The sequence below is a fragment of the Halichoerus grypus genome, chromosome 6 (assembly GCF_964656455.1).
Source record: "Halichoerus grypus chromosome 6, mHalGry1.hap1.1, whole genome shotgun sequence".
Taxonomy (NCBI): Eukaryota; Metazoa; Chordata; class Mammalia; order Carnivora; family Phocidae; genus Halichoerus; species Halichoerus grypus.
Genome location: NC_135717.1, coordinates 68,626,624 through 68,646,575, shown reverse-complemented (window position 1 = coordinate 68,646,575; position 19,952 = coordinate 68,626,624). Strand labels below are relative to the sequence as shown.

Here is a 19,952-nt window from a genome sequence, read left to right as displayed (position 1 = left end):
ATTGCCTGCCAATTGAATTGGTTTGCTTTGCTTTGCTTTTGCACAGCGAAATAGGTAAAACTACCGCTCTTTCTCTGTTGGTAACTCATCTTCATCCCAAAGAACTGTTCCTCCTCCCCCATTCCCTGCTCCAACGCTGGACCCTGCCATCCTGCGTCTTCAGGCTGGACATCTGGAGTCACCTTCAAATCTCCCCTTCACCTCACCCCCTGCATCCAGGGTCTCTGTGGTCTGCAAACCCCTTCTGTAACAGTTTGGACATGTGTCCCCTTCTCTTCCTGCCTACTTTCAATGCATCAGGGAATTCTTCTCACCCCAGTGATTGCAGTGGCCTTCCAGACAGCAGCTGTGCCCCCATTGCCCTCCAAACCTAGCCCATCTTACACCCTGTGTAAGAAGGGGGGCCTGCCCAAGACAATCATGCCTGTACCGAAGAAGACACTGCTTTGGAAAGGTCTTTCTTGAGTTCTATGGGATATTCAAACTTGAATTTTAATGAGGTTCAGAAAAGAAGAATGAGAAATATCCCAAGATGTCCTCACAATGGAGGGATCCAGGATGACCACTTGGGGTGTCCTGCCCAAAGGACAGACCTTGGAAGCACAATGTCACATGATCATAGCCCATACAGGAACATCTTTCCATGCCATTTCTCATTCTCCTACAATTCCTTGAGGGCAGGGCCATATCTGGATCCCCAGTGTCTGGACTGTTCCTGGCACATAGTAGGCACTTAACAAATAATTTAGGAAGGAATGAATGAGTGTTGACTGAAGAGCCGCTTGGTCAGCAATATATTACTGTAAAGTATTTAGTCAATCCTTTATTGTTGGGGATTTAAGTGTTTTTTTTTTTTTCTCCTTTGAACAATGCCACTGTGAAAAGCCTTTATCAGTTAAGTATCATACTCAGCTAAAAACCTGGTCACAGTAGCTTAAACATACAGGCTTTATTCTCTTGTATAAAGGAGCCCAGACATGGACAGCTCCGTGAAGTCATTAGGAATGGTCTCCTTCCACCTCCGTGTGCAGCTTCCATCCACAGGCTTATAAATGCTGCTGGAGTGCCAAACATTTACAGCAAAATTTCCACACAGGAAGCAGAAGCTCCAAATTGATTGTGTTTCAAAGGCTACTAAAAAAGATTGGGTGTTATTCAACAATAGCCAAATACAAGGGTTAGCCAAACTTTTCAAATTATTCGTTAGTTCTGTCTTTCAAGTAAGTTCAAAAAAAAAAAAAAGTCTTTTGGACAGACCAAATTTTACCACTCTGTAGTAACTACTATCTCAGTAGCACTAAGATGTAAACTCCACAAATAGCCAGTCTGCAGGTGGAAAAGACAGGAAACAGGCCACTTGCCTTGCTTACGGCAGCATTCCAGTGGGTGTGTTCACGGTGTCTGTAGAGTTGACATCGTTCTCTGGGAAGGAACATCTCGTTTATGTCCTGAAGGATGAAGCAGGTCCGTTTTGTTTCAGTGTCTCAGACGCCCTTTGATCCCCACGTGGAACGGGTTTTGTCTTACTGACCTCCTCCAGGTTTCCGCAAGGTGTCTGTTCTGTGGACTGGTGAGTTCCATTCTTCTGAGGTGTTCCAAGGGTGCTCCAGGTCAGAGCAGGCCAAGCTCAGGAACATTATTCCCTCTTCCTGGAGGGAATTCTCCCTGCCTGTGCTGTAGAGTTGTGAAGCCTCTAGCCATGAGAGTCAGGCTTCCACTGGAAAAGCTAATTGCAGTTAATTCCTGGCCAATAGAGGATATTTTTTTCTCTGTGGTTTTTGGTTTTGTCTTTGTTTCTTTAATAGTGAAGCTCTGGTCGCAGTGAATAAACCCTTTGGGGGGATGCTGTTTCTGTCCTTCTCTTTCTCACATCACCCAACAAGAAGGAAAAAGAACTGCAGGGGGAATGGAAGGCTTAGGAAGACGTTTACTTTTTCAAAAGTTTCTAAAGCAGACTACAAATCAGCCTAACTAATTCCAGTTGTGGGGTGATGTGAGTCTAGGCTTGGATATTCTCCGCCAAGCAGACTGGGCAAACTTTTAGCCAAGTCTCCATATGGTTGGTGTTCAATACATAGTTTTTGATGGATTGACTAAGTTCTGTTGTGCCAGATCAAGCAGTTTCCAAAGTGAAAAAAATAATTATGGCTTTCTTTTCCTGTGTTAAAGAGTACAATGTGTGCGATATTCCATAGGTCCCTGGGACTTGCCTGAATATCTTCCAGTGTAATCAAATCATTGATTGGTCCGTGCTTAGAGAATGTAGTAGGAAAGCAAAAAATGTAATTTCTTGGATTAGATTCTCAGGCACTAATTACTCACCCTGAATCCCGTGGGTTCTCCTGTTTCCTTGATATCTGTAATCCTCTTTATCTGGAAAGGGGGTCCTTACCCTCACAAATGAACATCTATCTCCTATAAGTCAGGGCTTTTAAAAGAAACTATATAAGCAGAAATGGGATGTATTGAAAGTATACTGAGTCGCTGGAAGAATTGGAAAGTCTGAGAACCAGGCTCCTGAGACTTCATTGCTACAGACAAAAGCGCTTTGTTCAGACTAGCCTGGGGAGGGAACCACCATGCCTCCTGCTGTTCCGGAGCCTCCACCTTGCTCTCCCATCCCAGCTGGCATTCCAGATTCAGACACTGGGGATCCAGTGGTAAATAAGAGAGGATGATAATTTCCTCATGGCACCCAGCCAATTTACTTTCCAATCCAAGCATGGAAGGTATTCCAGCATCCACTGTGTGCCTTGCATGGCAGGAGATGGAGCCTTATTTTGTGCAGACGTTGATACCCTGGTTGGGAGAAATGAGACCATCTCTCAGATCAGTTGGAGAAAGAGCGAGGACTGTGCCTCCAACGTGGATGCCAACCTCTGGGGGATCTTGTTAGATGAGCAGATTTGGAGTGGGGGCTGGGATTCCTCATTTCTAACAAGCTCCCAGGTGGTGCTGAGGCTGGAATCTCTAGAAGAGCAGGGCACAAGAGCACGCATATCATTAGTGCCAAGTGGGAGAGCATTTAGGTAGATCGTAGAGTCATGGAGATTCTCTAAGGGGAAATCCCTGAGATTCAGGCATTGAGAGTGGACAGATTTAACTGAGTCTTAACACGGGGGCAAGAGTTGATTAGGCAGAGAGTAGAGGAATGCCCGTGTTGGGCCCATTTGCATGTTATACCAAGGGTGACCAGCTGTCCCACTTTGCCTGGAACTGTCCTGGCTGTAGCACAGAAGGCCTTGTGACCCTTCTTCCTACTTCCGTGATGTTTGCCCAGTAACACCCGGCCAGAAGCCAACCATAACTATGTGCTGTTTGCTTGACAGATTGGCCAAGTTTATACTTTATGAAGGTTAAAGTCACAGGGAGTCCATTTCATTTCTGGTCTTAGTAATGGCTTGGAAAGGAAGCAGCAAAGCTTTAGATAAGGCAATCCTGATTTTCTTAATACTATTGTGATATCAGTCTTCACATCACAGCATTATAGTGATATTTCTTAAGCCGGGCCTTTCTTTCATTACTCACAAAATTCTAAATTTCTGTTCCTATATCCCAACATAGTATATGAAATGTCAGAAGCATGGTGGGAGCCCTCAGAAAGGCACACCTTAGTACTTCTGGAACCACATCACTTCATTTCAGCAAATCAGGTGGACTGTGTCATTGCAAAATTTCTGTGTCAACCACAGCCCTGGACATGCTGTCGAATCCCCTGGGTCAGAGCTTAGCATACGGATTCCATAAGCAGGCTTGCCCTTCACCCAGACGGTAGACCATCCTTACAGCTGGTGCTTTTCCTAAAGAAAGTGTTCATTTGCTTTGATCTGCTTCCTCCTTAGCCACAAGGATGGTGGTAGTTCCTAGATAAGAAGTGCTCCATTTTCCGTTTCACCTGGTGAGCCAGAGAGATGCGCATGAAATTTCCCAGGCCAGGGAACCCGAGCAAAGTCCAATCAGGAGCAGCTGCTACTTTTCACGGAGCAAATCCTCCAGCCAGCTGATAATGGTGCGCGACCTGCGCAGAGCTTGAGGAAGGCAGCAGGCCACCGGACCAAATACAGCCAGGTGCTGGTCCTGCAAGCCTCCTGCTCCTGCCGCACAGAGCTTTAGCCCTGACTGCTGGCTCCTGAAAGCTGCTCTGGTTGGAGTGCTGAAAACCACTGTTTGGGAGCACAGATCAGTCTCTTGTCCCCCCCTCTCCTTCCCTCTTCCCCCCCCCCGTCTCCCTCCCTCCCTCCTCCTCATCCTCCTCTTCACCTCCCCTCCTCTTCATCTCCTCTCTCCTCTAAGCCCTTCCTGCCCCTTTCCTTCCTCCCCGTGTCTCTCTTCTTTCTCTCTCTACTTCTCACTCCATGCACACCTCTCTCTTTCCGGTTTTCTCCTCCAGGGCTTTTTATCTTTTGCAAAATTGCCCCCAGGAGCTGAGTAGCCTGTTCCCTTCTTTGCATTTCCTTTGCTCAGAAGCAAGGCTGCACCAAGTGCTAACCTGCAACCCGAGAGGGTGTTTGCAACCCAAGCAGGTGCAAAAAATCACTGTGTTTCCCACAGGATCTATTGTAACACTGATCCCATAGTTAATTGGAGTTCCCTACTGGGCTTAACTCCCCTCCTCTCTACTTTGGGAAGTCACCTAAATCAATTATTGCTTATTTTAAGAAGATGATGGGCAAGATTAGGGAATAAACTGGGGACTAAAGGAAGTATACAAATCAATACTTGTTTTGGGGGAGACACCATGCTCTGGGAGAGCTGAATGTTACGGAGTTTGGGTACGTGTGAAACTCAGCACTACAAGGGTTAACACTTCAACTCTGTTCAGGGCCCAACCCTTGCCCTGGATTCCTCCTCATATTGGACCCTGGGCTCTGATGCTTTCTCACCAGAGCCCTGCCGGGACCAGCTGTGCCCCACCCAGGGCCAGCCATGCCCTGTGTTCAGGGCCCGCCGGCGGCTAGAGGGACTGGGGGCTGATGATGGGGCTCAGTGTGGGCATGAGCAGTGTGTCTGAGAGGGGCTAGCTCCAGGTGGTTTTCTTCCCACGTGGAAGCTCCAGGTTTCTGCTGAGATTGTTAAACAGTGTGCTTAAAGAGTCAGCTTTCTGATCTTGTTAGAAGACACCGTCCCCGTCTCTCTGGGGCCACTTTCACTTTTGTGACTAACTGGGCTTGGGTCCCTAAACCTTCCTGTAAGAGGGGTTGCTTTGCCTTCCACCAAAAGCTTGCAGTCTGTGGTGGTGTTGATGGTGAAGGGCCCTGGGTGGGGAAGGTGGGGCCCTGGGCCTGTGGGGGAGTCCCAGGCTCAGAGGAGGGGGCAGCAGGCCCTGGCTTGGACATCTACTGGTGAGGGCTTCAGATCTGGCGGCAATCTTGAAATCTTGCCTGGGACACTCTGCCAAAGCCATCCCCCCACAGTCCTGATGCCACAGGCAGGCCGAAAAGGATGTGGGGAGCGGTGCAGGCTTGGAGAAGCACAGGGCTGTGAGGCGGGACAGTGCAGGGCTCCTGTCTTGATAACTAACTAGCTGTATGGTCTTGGTCAAAGTAGGCACCTCTCCTTGCACCCCCATTGTTTCCTCTGTAGACGGAGGATACGTATCTCTTTCTTGAGGGCGGTTGTGATGATTGAGAGTTTGCACAGTTCCTGACCCAGTGGCTAGTATGCTGTTGCAGTTAAGTGCTCAATAATTGCAGCTTTGTGTAGAAAACAGAAGGGAGGGAGCACCAGGAAGCAGGAAGGGGAAGAAAACTGGCTGAAACGGCAGCAGAAGAGGACGGGAATTGAGCCTTGGCCTCTGGTAAAATGTCTGGTGCGTGAGGGATCCAACAGCAGAAAATAGCTGTTTCTTGGAGCATCTGGGGCATAAGCAGAGCTGCTTCTGGAAGCGGCTGCAGTGATGCTGATGGCAGTAGGAATCAGGTGGCCTGGTTTGTAGAAAGGTCTCGAAGCCCTTGCAGGAGTGACGCCAACCACCTCCTGGACACGGGGTTCGTAGCCGAGCTTCTCTTTTCCTTCTCCAAGGCAAATTTTGCTCAGTTTGGAACTTGGAGCTGATGGTTGGGAATGACAGGGTTCTTGAAACATTTTTCTTTCCCTAGATGGAGGGCTCATTCCCACCTCCACCCACAGGCTCCCCTGGAAGTGTCTGGCTCTCTTGGAATTTCTCATAACAATTCCAGCTATCCCAGCTGTCACTTGCAAGCACCACTATTTTCGCTCACGAGGGTCCGAACGCCTGGGGGTCCTCTCACTTGGAGTCACACCCCGTGCTGGGTAGAGAGCTGTCACCAGCTGAGGCAGGGACGGGGGTGGGTGAAGGACTGGAGCCAGCCCCCCCGCAGCCCGCACCCGCCCAGGTGGCTTCGTGCTTTTGGGGTAGCTTGGACAGGATTTTGCCTTTGCAGTTTGTAGCCCATTAATAAAATCACTCTCTCTCTTCCTCTTTGTCTCTCTCAGTGTTGCTTTCTTCAACTGATTTCAATCAGTAAGACTGTTTTAAGTCTTCATATTTATTTTCATGCAACTTCCCCTATGGGCCCATGCTCATGGCTTGGAGAAGACAAGCCCTTAGTAGAGCCCTGTCTCTAGGCCGTGTGCCTGGTGAGAACCCTACCAGGAAGTGGGGTGAAGGGGGTGTGTGTGGGTGTGGCCACGTGTTCATGGTCTTTCCTTCCCCTTTCCCCTCGGAAATGTTCTAATTTTGCACCTCCTTAGAATGAACACAGAGGAGGGCGTGGTAGACACACACAGACACACCCTACATGTCTTCTCTAGAAAATTTCAAACACAGTGCTGCTATTTTTAAAAGGCACATGGAGCTGTGCTCTAGTTGAACAATGCGGAGAGCTATTTGTGCCGAGTCCCAGCTTAACACATGCCTGCCTGGGATGCCAGTGTTTCCAACTTCAGTGCGAAAGTAGGGGCTCGACCATAAGGACTTGTCCGAGGCCCGGGCGGTGCTGGGGAGTCCCAGCCACAGTGAGAAGTACAGAAGTTCCCAGCTAGAGAAGTGTTCTCTTGGCAAATGGGAGACTATAGGAGAAGATTTGGCCCTGTAGCAGGCTCCTGATGATAATTAGGGAAAAGAATCAGGGTGCAACCCATAGGTTGGAGATCCTGTGGGGTCATGATAAAACTGAACAGCCTTTAGTCCCATTTCCTGCTTTTCATTCCCAGCCCAGCTCTGTCTTACTAAAAAGTGAGGATGTTTTAGAATGCCTCCCCCTACCCCTTCTCCCTCTCTCTCCCCCTACCGCTCCCCCCACCATTTTTGCCATGTGTCAGTATCCCCATCATAAAAAGCTAGGAGTATTCTAAGAGTTTCTAGGGCATTCATAATGAAATACCGCAGACTAGATGCAGAACAACAGAAAATAATTTTCTCTGCTTCTTCAAGCTAGAAGTTCAAGATCAAAGTATTGGCAGGTTTGGCTTCTCCTGAGGCCTCTTTCCTTGGCTTACAGATGGTCACCTTCTTTTTTTTAAGATTTTATTTTATTTATTTATTTGAGAGAGAGAGTGAGAGAGCACAAGAGGGGGGAGGGTCAGAGGGAGAAGCAGACTCCCTGCTGAGCAAGGAGCCCGATGCAGGACTCGATCCTGGGACTCCGGGATCATGACCTAAGCAGAAGGCAGTCGCTTAACCAACTGAGCCACCCAGGTGCCCAGATGGTCACCTTCTCGTTGTGACCTCACATGGCCTCTTGTCTGTGCAGTTGCCTCCCTGCTATCCCATCCTCTTCTTACGGGGACACCAGTCATATCAGATTAAGGTCCTACCTTTATGACCTCATTTAGCCTTAATCACTTCCTTAAAGGTCCTGATCCTTATGTAGTTGCATAAGAGGGGTTAATTTGGGGGGAACACAGTCTATTCTGTAACAGGTATAAAGTAGCAAGCTCTAGAAGGTACACTTGAGTAGGTGCACAGGTGTTCCTGACAGTGACACTGCACAGCCCACGGATGACACTCATCCCTGTGACTGTGGCTATGTACACACGGCGGCCACAGCATGCCCAGACAGAGCCATGCAAGACCTCGGACATGGTCCACACAGTTACACAGGGCTCAGCTGATAGCTGGGGCGGCGGGGAGCATATAGTAGGAGTTCCGGTGGCTCCAGCATTGGATAGGACCCAGAAACAGCACCTTTTTGTCTTCGCCCAGAATCCTGGATGGCAGTGGGGTAGGGGAGGAACACCAATGAAAGGACATTCTTGGAGCTAGAGAGAGCAGAAGGATCAGAGCCATGCCATTCCAAACTTTGACCTCTCCCCTCCTCCTCCTGAGGACTTGGTTTGTCTTAAACAGATGCCCAAAACCCTGAGGGAGGAGATGCCACCTGACCAGCCTCAGGTCTGGGACCCACCAAAAAGTCAAGGTGAGCGCCCCTGCCCCTGAGGGCACGCAGCTCCATGGGCTGCCAGAAAAGTGCCCTGGGAAGACTTTGAGGATGGGAGGTCCTGGTGTCCTCCCAGTGCAATAGGCCTCAGGGTCCCTCATGGGAAACCCCCAAAAAAGCCAGTGAGAGGCACCATGAGGCACACTGTCCAGAGTGGGTTCATCCACGTGGACTCATCCTGCAGGGTTGCTGCCCTTTGGGGAAGGAATCAAATGGAAAGAAATAGAACCCTCCCCCGCCGCCACCTGTTGAGTGAGGGATCCCACAGGCGACCGTTGGGCCTAAGCAAGATGGCTGCCGTTCTGCAACTGCTGAAGGCCAGCAGGGGGTTGTTTCAGTTGGTGTAAGCACTGATGGGCAGTGATTTTTCTGGTCATCGCATGATCTCTTCAAGGGGAAAATGGTGAAGTGTAGCAAAACATAGAGATAACTGTCTTAGAAACAGAGTCGTAAATACCACCCTAGTTTTCTAAGAATGTCAGGATGCTGCTGACCGTTGTGTTCCCTAATCCTTGTTTTCTCCCAGGTTCTACCTCTTTAATTTCCAAAGATCAAATCCCGATGGAGCTCCCCATATCACTCAGAGTAAATGCCAAAATCCTCATAGTGGGCGCACAGTACTGGGTCCCTGGTGCCTCTGTGACCACATCTTTACAGTTACCCTTGTGGTCCTCCCTGCTCTAGGCCGTCAGTCTCCCTGCTGTTCCCGAATGTCAGGTGTGCACCTGTCTCACGGCCTTGGCTCTTGTGTCTCCTCCTAGGAAGGCCCTTCTCCCAGATATCTGCAAGGCTCCCTCCCACACTTCCTCAGGTCACACAGACATGTCCCCTCCCAGGTGACGCCTCCCCAACCACCTGTCTGAAATTGCACACCTACTTCTCTATTCCCAACCTCCTCGCCCTGCTTTATTTCCCTCTGTAGCACTTCACACAATCTACCATTTACGTCTATTACTTATTTATTGGGCGTCACCCCCCCATTAGACTATAACCTCCATACCTGAATGTTTCTTGCAACACCTCCACTGCCTAGAATAGTACCAAGTGGATGCACAGATAGTTCTTGAATAATTGTCTCCCTTGAAGTAAAAGCCCCTTTTCTGTCTGGGCTTGACACTGAGTGCACTGTGCATTTGGGATGACCTTGGGAGCTCACTGTCTCCAAGGTGGACAACAACCTAAAGACTGCCAGTGATGAAATCCGTACTGACCTCCTTGCAAAAATCAAGGTGTGTAAGAAATACAGCATATCCCATTTGTCTACATCTCAAGTAGGTTTGTTTCCAGATTATATCCTGGATGATAGAAACTCACCCTTTCTTTTCCCTGAGGTTGTGGCTTATATCAAGTTCCAGAGAGCTTACGTTACACCAAAGGAGCCAGTGGGTGGCCCAACCTGTCGTCAGCTCATACAGGTACCTCCTAAAATTTATGGCATCTCATCTGGCTTTTGTCCTTGATCATGAAGGTAGCCACAGAGAGGCCCTTCGTTTCCACCCACACGCCCCCTGAGTTGTAGTGGTTCTGTTCCTTCCCCAGCACTCAGGGACACAGATACAGTGTCGCCGCCTCTGCTCCACGCTGGGGCTCAGACGCTCTAAGAGCATGGCAGAGCCCCTGGTCCTGACCTGCTACAACACTAGCGGCTCTGTTTCCAAGCGCTCTGCCTAAGAAGTGGGGGGCAGGACCCCACCCAGCTCTTTGAGACCTGCCAGGGCCTAAGAATCTCATAAAGTCTCCTCTCTCGCTCTATAAAAGCAGAGTTTCCTCAGACTGGTAGCAGAAGAAGTCAGAGAGGTTTGAAGCATGAAGAGGATTTCATGTGCAAGGGCCAGGGAGCTTGAGAGACACCCTTCCGCCCTCCCTCTGCAAGGCCCTGGATTCTGCCAATGACCTGAATGAGCTCAGAGATGGATCCTTCTCCAGAGGCCCCAAGGAACAGCCCAGCCTGGCCAGCACCTTGATTGCAGCTTCGTGGGAGACCTCAAGCAGAGAACGCAATTGAGCCCACCCAGACTTCTGACCTGTAGAACTGTGAGCAAATAAATGGGTGCTAGGGTACTGTGGCGACCTGGTACCTTTGTTGTGCAGCAACAGCAAATGAATATGGGGACAAAAGTCAAAGTGCCTGACATGGAGAAGGCACTACTTAGTCCATTCCATGCCTCTCTCCCTTTTGGTTCCTGAATGCGTTATAGATACACTGTGGCAGAAACAGTGTTCCCCAGCCACTACACGTGCTTTCTACATCTCTCAGGCTTTCTTGCCAGTACATGGAAGCCAGATCACTCCTTTGGGCCAACGGACCGTAAGTGGAAGTGATATGTGCCATTTCTGAGCTGAGGTAGTTAAAAACCAGGGGGCTTCATCTCCTCGGTTCCCTTTGCTGGAGAGCACGTGTTTGAGATGGTGCAGCTGCGGGAGCCCGTGCGGCCACCCACCAGGCCCTGAATGCCTGCGTGGAGCCAGGTGCCCTGTCAGGCTGCACGGCTCACGGTGTAGACTTAGCACTGCTGCCGCCAGGCTTCACCTGAGTGACGTGCACTCCCTCCCCTGAAGAACACGGCTCTCAGAGCTTGCAAACCAAAGGAAGGAGAGGGAATTCATTTTGCAAGTGCCTAGCAACGTCCCTAGCACAGTTAAGTTATTCTCTATAGGCCACTAGTAAGTGTGGTCAGAGAAAAGTGTTCAGAGACATTGCCAGGGGAAGCTCAAACTGGAGATAAAACCATTGGGAAAATAAGTCATTGGAGAAATGCGGGGGTTTTTTTTAATATTTTTATTTTATTTATTTGACAGAGAGAGAGAGCACAAGCAGGGGGAGCGGCAGGGAGAGGGAGAAGCAGGCTCCCCACGGAGCAGGAAGCCCGATGCGGGACGGGGAAATGTTAGTTTTATAAAATGTGTCTATAGATGTTTTACTACAACCCTCAACCTCTTCTAAAGGCTCGGGCTCATTTCTAAAAACTAGAGCACTCTAGCCCGTCATCAGCGTGTGACCGCCAGATCTCTGGCCTTGGTGTTCACCTCCCCACATTACCACGTGCTGTTTACATTTTCTCCCAAGTGTTTCTTTGGCCATCCCTGTCTCCACTCCTCTCCCGTGCCGCTCGGAGCACCACTCGAGACAGTGACCTTCTAGGAGGTCCACCAGGTCAGTTCACGCCGTGCTTGAAAACTCCGGCAAAAGGCCAAGCTTCCATCCACGACACACAAGGATCTGTGCGAGATGGTGCCACGCCTCCATCTCCCACCTCCTCTCAGACCACAGCTCGCTCTCATTTGCCATCCCGGGGCCAAATTGGTCTTTTTTCCATTCCTCCCATACGCCTTAGGACGTGCATGCTGTTCCCTCTGCCTGGCCTCCTTGGGCCTCTCTGTTCACATGGTGGTTCTGCCTGACTCCTCTTGTAGACGTTGGAATGGCACCGCTTCTGAGAGGTCTTCCCTCACCATCCCATCTCTGTGCCCTGCCACGCCCCACGTTCTCTATCTTAACCCCTACTCTCTATCTAACCCCTAATTGCCGCTCGGACAATTTACAATTACTTAATTTGTTTACTGGTTTGTTCTTCCCCAATGAGAACATCAGCTCCATGAGAAATCTGAAGGATCTGAGGTTCTACTCTGCTAACAAGCTAACAAGCTAGCCTGCCACCGGTTAGTGGATGCTGGCAGAAGGCAAGAGGCTCCTGGTCAGGGACAGGGGTTTATAGCATAGGAGGCGGCATGAGCTCTGTGCTTGCCTCTCAGTTCCCTTGGCTCCTCAAGGATGGAGGGTGCCCGATGGAGACGTCCAGGTGGATGCCACCCACACAGCAGGTTGGCGTCACAGCTGAGGAACCCCATGCTTAGGGAACCCCCATCTTTTTTAATGAGAAGTGAGCAAACCTGCCTGCCTGTGGCTTTGGAGGGAGTCATCTTTGCTATACTGTATGGTAAACAAACTTGCCTTTATCTCTGGACAGATGCTATCTTTGTCTTTCAGGCTATTTGCTGCATATACATCCTTGAAAAGATTGAGCCTCTGCTGGCAAGAAGTGCGGAAACACAAGACCCCGTGGAGGACTGTCTCCCTGCAGAAGGCAGAGGTCATGAATGTGCTTCTCATTGCCCTATCTCATCAAATCAGGCAGCACTCTCAGCTGTAAGCCCCAGAAACTCAATCACGGGGCACTGCATGGGCCAAGCAGAATTGGTGCCTTTTTCGGAAGCACAGAGGCTTCACATAGGTTAGCAGTGGCTCCGTGAAAAGACATCTTCTCTACTGCCTTCCTCTATCTTGGAATTCCACTCTAATTTGTCTTGGCTCGGTCTTGACAGAAGAAGGAGAGAAAGTTTAAGTTTAAGTTTAAACTTAAAATAGACATGATGGGACAGATTTGTCTCTGGGAGATCCTTTGAGTATTATGATAGAAAAATCATAATTTTAAAGACAACTTTGGTTTAAGATACTCCAAGTTTAAGGCAGATACTGAATAAGGAGGTAGGGAGAGAGTCCATGAAAGGAAATACCCAGGGGAGCAGAAGGGTAGTTATAAGAAGAAATGGTGTTATATTCATTCCTAAATGAATGAATGAATGAATGATTTTTAAAAAAGGAAATGATATTGATCTCTGCTCTCTGAACAGTTAAGACCTAGGGTATCATCTTGGGCAGGTCATCAGGCAGGAGACCAAAGTCTGCAAAGACTCAACCCAGTCCCCCATGTCCTGTGCCCAGTCAATTAGGAAGCCTTGTTAAGTGTTACTCCTAAGTCTTTCTTTTTTTTTTTTTTTTAAGAGAGGGAGAGAGAGCACACACACAAGCAGTGGGGGGCAGGGAGCAGAGGGAAAGGGGGAGAATCCTGAGCAGGCTCCATGCCCAGCACAGAGCCTGATACGGGTCTCAGTCCCATGACCCTGAGATCAGGACCTGAGCCAAAATCAAGAGTCAGATGCTTAACGGACTGAGCCACCCAGGAGCCCTCCACCTCCTAAGTATTTCTTTAATCTGTCTACTTGTCCTTATCTCCCTGGCCCCTACCTAGTTCAGACCCCCACGCCCTCCTTCTAGGATGGTTTCATCAGCCTTCTAGCAGATCTCCCTGTCTCAATTCAGTGTCCACACCTCAGCCTTGGAGGTCTTTCTGAAACACAATTCTGATCGTGTCACTCCCCTTTTAAAACTTTTCAGTGATTTCCTATTTATCTCAGGATAAAGCTCTAAATTAAAATGGCTTATGAGACCCTCCCTCTTCCTATGATATCTACCTCTCCTACCTCATTTGACTGACTCCCCCTCTTAGTTTCAGCCACAATAGTAGTGTTTACCTATGCAAGAATCCCTTCTCAGCCATTCCTGGTGGAATTTACATGTTTCTCAGAATCTCGAGAAAAATCAGTTGAGAAATCAGGAAGTCATAATTTTACAAGAATTAAACCTTAACAGTCAATATAAGGACATAGCTAGTTTGAAGGAGTTGAAACCCCAAGCAACCAAGTTGAAGGAGAGAGCTGGAAATGCTATGTAGAATCAAAAGTTAGGGTCAGTATTGCTGGGAACCCAGATGGAGCAAGTAGGAGAAAAATAGTGACAATCTAATCAGCCGTGTGAAAAGCATGTTCATGGCTCTGTCTTCTGCCTGTTGATTAATTCTTGTGACTAGAAAAAATAATCACTTTATACGCTTGGTATACCTAATACGAATCTTACAAGTAGTGTTCCAAGAAAGAACAAATTGTGGGGTTGCTCAACAGGTAAAAACTATGGATGTCCCAGACATAACTACCTATCCTTCATGTCTCAAATTAATGTCTCTTCTTCCAGGAAGTCACCCTTGACCTGGAAATCTGGTTTAGGTCCCCCTCCCGGGTGTGCCTTTAGTTCTACTCTAGTAGCATTTATCACACACTGTGAAGGATTATGTTGGTGGCTCCCAAAAGAACCACATCTCCTGATTTTCGTAACCTATGTGGTTCTCTCCCCCGTTGACTGTGGGCCTGGTCATGTGACTTGCTTTGGCCATTGGAACCTTAGTCAAAATGATACAAGCAAATGATTGCTACGACTTGCACACTGGGGCTCATTCTCTTGGAATGCTCTCCCTTGGAAGCCAGCCACCACACTGTCAAGAAGCCCAAGCTAAGCTACTGCATGACCCTGGAGAGGCCATCTTGGACCTTTCAGCCCCCAACAAGCTCCCAGCTGAAAGCAGCTGCTTACAGCTGTGCCCCGTCTACCCACGGAATTGTGAGAAAGAAAAATCATTGGTTTTTCTTCAGCCACTGAGTTTTAGGATGATTTTACACAGCAATAGATAAGCAGAACACACTGCTTTGTAATTACCTGTTATTTCCCTCTCTGCCAATAAACTAAAGTTCTAGAAAGACAAGTTCAGAGTGTGCTTTGTTCTCTAAGTAGGGGCTCACTAAACGCTTTTTGAATGACTTCTTAAGTCCCTCAGGTTCGGTCAGACTCAACAGCATTGCTGACCACCTGTGACCAGCTGACATTAAACAGAGTGATTAAGTGTTTTGATTCTATTTGAATAGAAGTCATTAATGAAAGGAAAAGGTGGCAATCCGTGCCTTTCTGTACCTCCTGCTGAAACGAAGACACTGCATCAGGTAAAAAAGAATTATTACTTTAAAAAAACCCTGCTACTTCTTTGAGTTTCCTTGCTGTTCTTTGGAAGCCAGTTTAGATTGAACCCCCAACTGACAACTGTTCTTCAAACTTTGCTTGGAAAACACCTCTACTTCCAGACATCCAGAAGCTTGGGGGAGAGGGGAATGGAGGGTGAGGAAAGGGGGAAAAAAAGTTTGGACCGAGCCCATGCTAAAATTTTTCATCAAGTCAGTCTCGGACTCAGCACGCCAGCATGAGGCGATCACTACTTCTTCTGAACTCCTTGAAGGTTTTTATCCCCACCCTCGGGCAATTAATCACTCACCAGCCCCTGGCATCTCTTGTCTTGTCTGCGTTCACCCCTGCCATTTAATTTTCCACATATTTATGTCTGCCTCTTTATTGAGCTCCCGCAGAGCCTAGCACATTGTAAGCATGCAATAAATAGCTCCTATGGAATGCTGTTGCTCCAAGCAACCCTACCATAAAGTGGACGGGAAAGACCTAGAACAGCCCAAGGGAGGAGTACAAAGATAGGGCTGGAGCACATGGGTGTTCAGAGAGGAGGCCTCACTGCTAGCCTGAATTTCTGCTTCCCTGCCTCAGTTGTTCTCTGGCATTGAGAGAGTTAGCCTGCTTTGTAGCTTGGTCTTTGGAGATACCCAACCCCAAACTGAGGCTTTCTTAGTCTTTAAGATGAGGGATGGATGATGTAAAAGTCTCTGCCTCTCTCTGCCTCTCTGTAACTTTGTTTCTTCCTCTCCCTCTCATCTGTGAATCTATGAATCATTTGCTCTGCCTTCACCAAGGCTGCGAAAAGAAAGTTTAGCTTGAAGGATTTCAGTCAAACACAGTCCTGCCAGTTAGAGATACGAACTAGGGCCATAGGGTCCTGAAGCAGCTCGAGGACTCTCTTTAAAAGGAGGTATCTCTTCTAAAGGAGGTCTCTAAAGGGGAGATAACTTCTCTGCTGGCTGGCACGATTTCTGTACACATGCAACTTCTAGACGCCTCTCTGTCTGATAATGCCATGTGTCTCAGAAATAGATCTGGGCCATGTTATTCAGAAACACAGCGTTAAAAACAACCTGCTCCACTCCCATCCCCCAACCCTCACCAGTACTTCCTCAATATACAGCCTTTCTTTCTTTAAAAATGACGAAAACGGGGCACCTGGGTGGCTCAGTCGTTTAAGCATCTGCCAGGGTCCTGGGATCGAGTCCCTCATCGGGCTCCCTGTTCAGCAGGCGTCTGCTTCTCCCTCTCCCTCTGCCCTGCTCATGCTGTCTCTCTCTCTCAAATAAAAAAATCTTTTTAAAAAAATAAGGGGCGCCTGGGTGGCTCAGTTGTTAAGCGTCTGCCTTCGGCTCAGGTCATGACCCCAGGGTCGTGGGATCGAGCCCCACATCGGGCTCCCTGCTCCACGGGAGGCCTGCTTCTCCCTCTCCCACTCCCCCTGCTTGTGTTCCCTCTCTCGCTGTGTCTCTCTGTCAAGTAAATAAAATCTTTAAAATAAATAAATAAATAAGAATTTTAAAAAATGACGAAAGCATCCATGATTCTAAAGGGAATTCAGGAAATAAACCTGGCTGGGCCTGCTCTGGCTTTACCCCACCCCTCTCAAAGTCCTGTCACTTTAGTGGTATTTTTTAGAAGCCAAGAAGGCACCAAGGCCTCCTGCTAACTGTGGGCAGTCCCGCCCTTGCCCCTCCCTGCCACCCAGGCTCAGAACAGTTTCTCCCAGTGGGGGCCAAATTCTAAGAATGCTAAGATGAACCCCAAGATTCCACCCCTGGTGTACACGTCCTGTATAACCCTTCAGCTGAAAAGAGTGGGGCGTGTATATTATGGGATAGCCACTCCAGCATAAGGTTACATTACATTGGTAGAGATGGCGTACTTGGGTCATGGTACATGTGTTGCATTGTATAAGACGTCTTGTACCTGCCTGGAGGGAGATTCGAAGGGAGAGCCATTCTCCTGCAGCTTTAAGCATCCATGTAGGTGAGCAGATGAGGGCAGGACCCAAGGCTGGCCTCTAGAAGCTGAGAGAGAACCCTGCCAACAGTCAGTCAACAAGAAAATGGCACCTCGGTCCCACCTCTGCAAGGAACTGGATTCTGCCAACAGCCCAAGAGCCTGGAAGGGGACCCTGAGCCCTGGATGAGATCATAGCTCCTGTGGACACCTTGATTCCAGCCTGGGGAGACTCTGATCCACCTCTGGATGCCCGAGCCCCAGGCACTGTGAGATGGAAACCATGTGTTGTTTTCGGCCACTGTTGGTGGTAATTAGTTTCACAACGGAACAGGGGTATAAGCCCCTCCCCTCCATCACAGCTCCCAGCCTGTTGGGAGGAGGAAAGTGCCCACCAGACAGTGGCCCTTGCCTCAGGGTGGACAACCGAGCAGTACTTTTCCCTGAACAGGAACATGCCTTCAGTCTTCTCCCCTTTATACCATCATCTCCTCTTGCAAACCACAAACATTCTGTGGCCACCCTCATGGCCAGGTGTGCTGCACTGGGAATCCCATGGAAGCCTCACAGGGATCCTGCCTGTATGTGGGCCCACAGGTCACTGACACTGACCCCCTAGAGGGACCCCCTTGCCTGAGGCCTTAACACTGGGTTCAGAATTCCAGGCTCTTTCTGCTGTGTGCACTGTGCAATTGCAGGCGTTTTTTAAAGGCTTGATATCTCGATTGAGTGTTATAGAGGGGCATCCCCCAAACCACAAACTACACTGCAGCGTAAGAACCCATGAGCTAAGGGGCCTGGCCGCAGGAAGTCCCTGGAACGGGGCAGGTGTGCCAAGAATGGTTTCTGCTTCTCTGTGGTCCTTATCTGACCTCACTCCTCCCCAGAACACACACACACACACACACACACACACACACGCACACACACACACACACACACACACACACACACGCACGCTCCAGGAAACTTGCTTTCCCTTTGGGAGGGGCTTAGAGGCTCCCAAGATCCTCTGGCCTCTGTCTTCCTCCTGTGGTTCCAAAGCAGCCTGTCTCAGGAGGTGGCAGTGCCCCCAGACAGAGGGACAAGGTGCTCCTCCGCCTCCATGAGGGACGATGGCCCCATTCCTGGGAGGCAGTGAGCCCAGGCAAGAGAATCTGAGAGGAGAAAAAGAGTGGTGCTTCCTGGCCAACCCTTCCTTCACTACGATCCCTTCAAGGAGCAAATAAAGGAAAGAGGGGAAGGGGGACAGTGAGTGTCTCTGCCTGAAGTGTGGATAGGGGCAGACTCGGAGGGAAAAGGAAGGACATTGCCAGTAAGTGACAAGATCCAAATAGCATCATGTCTTCCTTACCAATCTGTGGGGCAGATTATGTTGGGTTTTTTTTTTTTCTTCTTGGAAATATGAAGAAATAATACGCAAATGGTCAAAGTTCAAAATCTGTGGATTCTTGCTGAGAAATACTGCAAACAAATTAACGAAGCTTTAATTCCTGGAGAGATTAGCCCGCATGCTGGCTCAGGCGCTATCTTTCCTTCACACGGCTTGTCTCCGCTGATAACGTGTACTAATCTTGTGTGGGGTTTGGGGTACGTTTGTGTTTTTCCTGCTGCCTTTCTGCAGGTGTTTGTTTTGTTTTCCCCCAGGCTGGGACAGGGAACTGATCTTTTGTCTCCAGTAGTCTTTCTGTCTGTCATTGCCATAGAAATACTCTAGGGTATCAAAACATGACCCACAATGGCCCCTGGTGCCAAGCCCAGCACCCCTGCTGCTTACCGATGCCAAGGCCTTCTAGAAGGGACATGAGGATGCCTGTTCTCTTCTGCCCTCTTCTTATATGGCTTTTCCTCCCCCAGTGTTTTGTTATGAAAATGTTCAAATGTACACCAAACTTGAAAGAATTTTATAATGGACACCTTCCACAACATTCTGCCATCAACATTTCACTGTGTTGAAATGGCGTACCTTTCATCTCCCTATCTACTCACCAATCTATCTTATTTTTTATGATGCTTTGTGAAGTAAATTACGGTCATCAGGACACTATCTCCTAAGTATTCCAGCATGCATATCATGAATGAGAGTTCAATATTTGTTTGCAGGGTTTTTTGTTTTGTTTTGTTTTGTTTTGTTTTGTTTTTGATGTAGAGTTTATGTACAATGAAATGCACGAATCTTCCGTGTGCACTGGCTGAGTTTTGGGCTGTGCACACACACTTGTAACCCAAATCCCCAGCAATATAGACAACTTTTACCTTCACCCCCAGAGTTTGCTCTGTGCCCCTTCCCAGTCAATTCTGGCCTCCACTCAACCCCCAGAAGAACTCCTTTCTGATTTGTTTCCACTACAGATTAGTTTTTCCTCTCCTAAAAAGTCACGTGAGTTGAACAACATCATTTGTGCTTTTTCATGTAAAGCTTCTTTCTCTCAGTACAATGGTTGGCAGATCCATGTCTGTGGTTCCTTTCTTTTTATTGCTGAGTTGTATTCTCTTGTTTGAATATGCCTCAGCTTGTTTATCCATTTTTTTAAAAGATTTTATTTATTTATTTGACAAAGATAGAGAACACAAGTAGGCAGAGCAGCAGACAGAGGGAGAGGGAGAAGCAGGCTCCCCGCTGAGGAAGGAGCCCGATGCGGATCTAGATCCCAGGACCCCGGTATTATGACCTGAGCCGAAGGCAGCCACTTAACTGACTGAGCCACCCAGGTGCCCCTGTTTATCCATTTTTTATTTTTCCCAGTTTGAGGCTATTATTTACATGTGTTGAGGGGAAGACCAAATTGAAATAGCAAAAGTTAAACCAACAACAATAAAACTTAAAAATACCCAGCATGTGTACATGCATGCTTGCGCACCCACACAAAATCCAAACATTAGGGTGGTATTTCATCATTTTCTCTTACAAATAGTTACTAACAGTATATATTAGTTAACACGATTTATAAGATAGAGATTCC

The 19,952-nt window shown here is 48.4% G+C and overlaps 1 long non-coding RNA gene across 1 annotated transcript; it reads left to right on the top strand.

The window, feature by feature from the left end:
* The first annotated feature begins 1,411 nt into the window (after positions 1–1,411).
* Positions 1,412–14,776, top strand: LOC118540473 (uncharacterized). The gene is made up of 4 exons (XR_004919661.2): positions 1,412–1,570; positions 9,734–9,817; positions 10,161–10,436; positions 12,391–14,776. It is a non-coding gene; the product is annotated as an uncharacterized LOC118540473 (long non-coding RNA).
* Positions 14,777–19,952: the final 5,176 nt, after the last annotated feature.